This window comes from Antechinus flavipes, chromosome 1 (genome assembly GCF_016432865.1).
Source record: "Antechinus flavipes isolate AdamAnt ecotype Samford, QLD, Australia chromosome 1, AdamAnt_v2, whole genome shotgun sequence".
Taxonomy (NCBI): domain Eukaryota; kingdom Metazoa; phylum Chordata; class Mammalia; order Dasyuromorphia; family Dasyuridae; genus Antechinus; species Antechinus flavipes.
The window spans coordinates 714,721,072-714,727,071 of NC_067398.1; the positions used below are offsets into that span (position 1 = coordinate 714,721,072).

Genomic DNA, 6,000 nt, shown 5'->3' on the forward strand with positions numbered 1-6,000 from the left:
AGAAAGTCACTTGAGATGAATGGGGAATAGATTTCATGAAAGCGGAAGCATAATGAAGCCTTGAAGATCAAGGTTGGGAGAACAAGTGTCCCCTTCTCTCCTCGCATGGGCCCCTGCCCTGGTGCAGGCCCTCATCACCTCACAGCTGGACTGGGGGAATGGGGGGAAGGGGGTCTGCCACCTCTGCCCGCTCCAGGCCATATCCCACGTAACCCCCAACGTTCTCTGCCATCTCTGACCACAGCACCCTCCGGCTCCAGAAACTTCAGTAGCTCCTAATGACCTCCAGAAGTAGGAGCAAGATTCTGTCTGGCGTTTAAGCCCTTCCCAGCCTGGCCCTTCCTTTATGCCTTACGCCCCCCACCCCACCCGCGTTCTCTTCAGCGCAGGGCTCGGGCCTCCCAGCTGTTCCTCAGCCTCCACCGGAGTTACCCACTGCAGGCCTGGCCCGCGCTCCCTCCTCAGATTCCCCTCCTGGCTTACTTCGAGTTCCCACCAAAATCCCGCCCCCAGCATTCGGCCCGCAGGTAAGGCTCCCGCCCATTAACCGATGTTTCCTGGCTGACCGAGCCCAAGGTGAGGGAGGAAGAAGGGTGTTGTGGGTATGGGGGGCGCCCTGCCAGGCAGGAGAGGGCAACAAGCTTCCGGGAACAACTGGCGGGCCAACCTGGCCCAAGGGAACCACAGAAACTCCCCTCCCTTTGGGAGCGCCTTAAGGGAGACCCAAGCGCTCTGCTGACCACGCCTCGTGACTTAGGTCACGGGCAGACTCGGGGTCAAGGTCGAGGAGACAGACTGGGGCTTCAACTTCAGAGAACACCGCGGTACACAGTGAGAACCCGGGGACCGGGCACCGGGACCCGCCCAAAGTCTCCCCTCCGTGATGGTACAAGCCCGACTCCCTCATGTTAGGCTGCGGGTGGACGCCGACTGAGGAATGGGAGCTCTGAGAGTCAATGAGCTGGGGGCAGGAGTGAAGCGGTGGGGGAAGCCCCAGCTCCTCCATCTGCCCCCAACCTCCCTCCCGTCCCTGCTCCTCCATGCTCTGCATTGTCCCCCTTCCCTTCCTCCAGTCCATTGCATGTGCCTCCCATCCCCGCCCTCCATCCCACCCATTCACCTTTCTCCTCTTCCTCCCTCTCCCCCTCAGCTCTTCTGTCCCCTTCTTCTCGCTCTCTCCCACTCCATCCCAACCCCCCTCCCCCTCCGAGTCCGTTCCGTCAGCGCTCGCGCTGCTCTGTCCCCCTGTTCCGCTCCGTTCTGTCCCCCTCCCCGCTCCCCCATTCAGTTTGATCCCCTCCCCTCTCTTCTATTCCCCTCCGCCTCCATTCTATCTCCCTCCAGTCTATTCTATCCTCTTCCCTCTCTCTCCCCTTTCAGTTCGAACCCCTTCCCCTCTTTCACTCCGTTCTAACCATCCCCCCTCCCTTTCTCCCCACTCCGTTCCATCCTCTTCCCTTCCCCCCGTTCCATCCTATCCCTCTCCCCTCTTCCCTTCCACCAGACCCCCCTCCCCTCTCCGCCGCTCCGTCCCCGTTCCCCTCTCCCCCGCTCTGTTCCACCCCCCCTCCCTTTCTCCCCCATCCCGCTCCAGTCTATCTCCTCTCCCTTGAGCCATCCCTCCGTCTCTCTCTCCACTCTAGTCCTTCTCTCTACCCCTCCCCCGGCTGTGGTTCTCCTTTCTCTCTTCCCCTTTCATTTACCCACCCCCTGAAGTGGCCGAGATTGCCTCCCGCTCCCGCTGATGCTCCCGGCGCCGGTTGCCGGTCTTAAGGTGTGACAGCTTAGGGCAGAGCCGCCATTTCCGGGGTCACGGAGCTACGGCGCAGGTGCAGACAGGAAGAGTTCCGGAAGCCCCGCCCCCTCCGGGGACTGCTTCCTTCCCTTCCCTCTCCTGGACTTCAGGCCCCGCCCCCGCCTCACAACTCCTAAGAGCCCCGCCCCCTGCCACGTGCCTGACCGTTTGGACCACGCCCCCTGACTCATAACTCCTGGCGCCCATCCCTGGAACGGAAATTGAGCATGCGCATTTGCAGAGTGGGGGGCGGGGTGTGCACACACCTACAGCGGAGTTTTCTCAGGCCTTCGGTTTTCCAGAAAAGAAGTTTTACCTCCAGGCGGTAGAACTCTGTGTCTCATGGAGCCCAGTGATTGGAATTGTACTGGACAGAGCCGGCACGTTATTCCTCAGGAAAGAGGCTTCAGGATGGGAAGGGGCTGGTCACCAGTGACCGTTTATATCTGAGGAGGGGGTAGACTTCGTTCGAGAGAAGGGCCCCCAATAGACCCTAGCTGGAGACCCTCCCCGAATCCGGCAATGGGAAGGGCCCTGGAGGCTATCCAGATGAGACCCTGTGGCCCCTGAGTGGACAAATGGTCTCCCCAGTCGACCTAAAGACCTAGAGAGATGAAGTGCTCACTATCTCCTAAAACTCCCTGGTCCGCTTCTGGATTGTGGAACCCTTCCAACTTCTTTCTTCCTCCATCCAAGTCCAGTGAAGCATTTATTATGCACCCAGGCTGCCCAATTCTGGTGCCTTCTCTCGGCTAATTATTTCCTATTTATCCTGTATAGAACTTAACTTTGTCTATGCTTGCAGGTTGTCTCTCCCATTAGATCGATCATTAGATCCCATTAGATCAAGGAGGGAGATCCTTGAGGACAAGGACGCTCTTTTTGTATCCCCAGTCCTCCTCACAGTGCCTGGCACATAATAGATGCTTCATAAATGTTGATTGATTGCCAGGCACTGGCAGGCTTCAAGCCTTTGGTGATTAATGTTCATAAAAGAATGCTTCCTAGAAAACTGGAGAAAAACAATTTACAACCAATATTTCTGATAAAGGCCTCATTTCTAAAATATATAATGAATTGACTCAAATTTGTAGGAATTGATAAATGGTCAGAGGATATAAACAAATTTCAGATGAAAAAATGAGTCATTTCTAATCATAAGAAAAATGCAATAATCACTATTGATTAGAGAAATGCAAAATAAGACAAACTCTGAGGTACCACATCACACCTCTCAAATTGGCTAAAATGGCAGGAAAAGATAATGATAAATGTTGGAGGGGACATGGGAAAACTAGGACACAAAATTTTTTGGTAGAGGTGTGAACCAATGCAACCTTTCTGGAGAGCAATTTAGAACCATGCCCCAAAACTATAAACTTTACATCCCCTTTAATCCAGCAGTATCCCTATTGGGGTCTGTATCTCAAAGAAATAATAAGGGAAAAGAACCTACATATGCAAAAATGTATATAGAGGCTTTTTTTTTTTTTTTTAATGGCAGTGAACTGGAAACTGAGGGAATGCCCATCAGTTGGGGGATGGCTGAATAAGTTATGGTCTATGAATGTAATGAAATATTGTTCTATAAGAAGTGGTGAATAGGAAAGGCTGGAAAGACTTATAGGAACTGATACAAAGTAAAGTGAGTGTAACCAAGAAAACATTGTATACAGCAAGATTATGTGATGATTAACTGTGATGGACTGGCTCTTTTCCACAATGAAGTGATTCAAGGCAATTCTAATAGACTTGTGATGGAAAAAACCATCTGCATCCAGAGAGGACTATGGAGACTGAATGTGGAATTTCACCTTTGTTGTTATTTGATTGCTTGTTTTTTTTTCTTATTTTCCCATTTTTGATCTGATTTTTTTTGCACAGCATGATATATATGGAAATATATTTGGAAGAATTGCATATGTGTAACCTATGTTGGAGGTGGGAGGGAGGGAGGGAGAATAATTTGGAACACAAGATTCTGCAAGGGTGGATATTGAAAACTACCTTTGTATGTATTTTGAAAACTAAAAAGCTATTGTTTTTGGAGAATGCTTTTAATTTCACAAGATCTCCAAACTGAAAAAGACCACAAAGTTCATCTAGTTCAGCTTATAGTGGACCAAAAATCCCCACTCTAGAGGCAATCAACCCTTGACTTGTGCTCTTGAGGCAAATCCAGTCATAGGTATTTGTAGGGAAGTTGGTAATCCTATTAAACCTATATTTGCTCTCTTACATCTCTCAACTATTGCTTCCAATTCTGTCCTCTGACAACAAGCAGAATGACTCCAAATCCCTTTCCTAGGAAACAACTCTTTAAGTATTTAAAGATATCTAGAGTGTCCTCCCTAAGGCTTTTTTGTCCTCCAAACCAGACACCTTCCAATGGCATTGTCTCAAAGCTCTTCAACATTCTTGGATGCTTTCCTCTCTTTGAGACAATTCTTTAGTTTATCAGTGTTCTCCCTAATGCCTGAACTTGCTAGCCTACACGGGGTCTGAATAAATACAGAGAGCCTGTCACCCTCTTAATTCCATGCATTCTACTTCTTGTAGAGTTAAGGAACAAAACTGAGACTTTATTGTTAGAACTCCCAGAGGAGGAAATTCTCTCTTCCAAAGCAATTAGTTTCCCTCCAATTGATCATCTTGGAGAGTTTCCTAGAAGACTAATAGGCTTAAGTATCTTGCCCAGAGAAAAACTGGAAATTGAGGGGATGCCCATTAATTGGGGAATGGCCTATAGTGTGTTTATGATGGAATATTATTGTTCTGTGGGAAATGAACAGAATGCTCTTAGGAAAAAAACAAATTGGAAAGTCCTCTGTGAACTTAAGCAACATGAAATGTACTATATACAAAGTAATAGCAATGTTCTGGGATGACGAGTTGTAAATGACTTTGCTCTTCTCAGTAGTACAATCATCTATGACTACTCTGAAGGATTTACGATGAAAGATCCTATCCATACTCAGAGAAGGAAGATTGTATGTTAATACAGGTTAAAACATTCTCTCTCTCTTTTTTTAAACTTAATTTTTTCTTGAGGGTTTTAATTTTCATTAGGGTGGGAGATCTTTTTTTTCCCACAACTCCACTTTTATGGAAATGTTTTGTGTAACTTCACAAGGGGTTTCTTAAGTGGGTGGGTTTAGGGGAGAAAATCTAGAACTCAAAAACTTTAAAAACAAATGTAAAAATTGTTTTTGTTTTGAATATAATGGAAAAAATTTAAATAAATACAATAAAACATTTTTTTAAAAAGTAACTTGCCCAGGATCACAGAGTCCATGTGAGTGAGAGACAGGACTTGAACTGATTTTGAAGCTGACTCTATGCCAACCTGTTTTTTTGTTAAACATAGTCTATTAACTTTCTTGGCTGCCATATCATACTGCTAATTTCAGACAAGCCATGTTGTCAGACGATAGCTCTTCCATCTTGTACTTGTGAAATTGATTTTTTGAACCCAAGTCAGACTTTACATTGACTTCTATTCTACTTCAGCTTATTTAAGTCTAAGTGTTCTATATTGTCAAGATCTTTTTAATTCCCAGCTCTTTCAGGCTATCCTATGTGGACTTGGGATACAGAAGACAGTTTCAAATCCTACTTGCTATTTGTGTGACCTTGGGAAGTCACTAAATCTAAGCTTCCGTTTCCTCATCAGTAAAATCTATGATCCTGCTCAACTTTATGGCCATCCATAGTGGAAAAGCATGCCATTTGTGCCTGATAAGGGTGAATAAGGATCCCAGGTCCTTTGTAATCAGGCAGATCATAGGGAGTGGCATGTTAGGGTCAGAGCTGAATTTTATTGTTCAAGCTACACCCGGAAATAAGCAAGGAGGAGCACTGATTATCTCAACCTTTTAATATTAAGTAGGCCTTTTATTGTCCTAAGGTGGATCTTTATTGCAATTTCTAGCCAATTCCTTGAATTGACAAAATTATCATGATCCCACTGTTACTGTACCCATCAGAAGGCCAGGCTAATCTGGGGGAGGGAGTGGAGGGAGGTAGGGGAAAAATCGGAACAGAAGTGAGTGTAAGGGATAATGCTATAAAAAATTACCCTGGCATGGGTTCTATCAATAAAAAGTTATTTAAAATAATAAATAAATAAATAAAAAGAAGGCCAGGCTATAATGTCAACCTTCCAAGTTACATTTCTTCTATGAAAAACCTACCTGTCCCCCATT

General features: G+C 46.6%; 1 protein-coding gene across 2 annotated transcripts in view; it reads right to left on the reverse strand.

Moving 5' to 3' along the window:
- Window positions 1–1,865, reverse strand: part of ASCC2 (activating signal cointegrator 1 complex subunit 2) — a 28,144-nt gene extending 26,279 nt beyond the window's left edge. For both annotated transcript variants that reach the window (XR_007949709.1, XM_051973084.1), the window contains exon 1: window positions 1,708–1,865. The gene's annotated coding sequence lies outside the window, so the exon portion shown is untranslated. The remainder of the gene's footprint in view (window positions 1–1,707) is intronic.
- Between the last annotated feature and the right edge of the window lie 4,135 nt (window positions 1,866–6,000).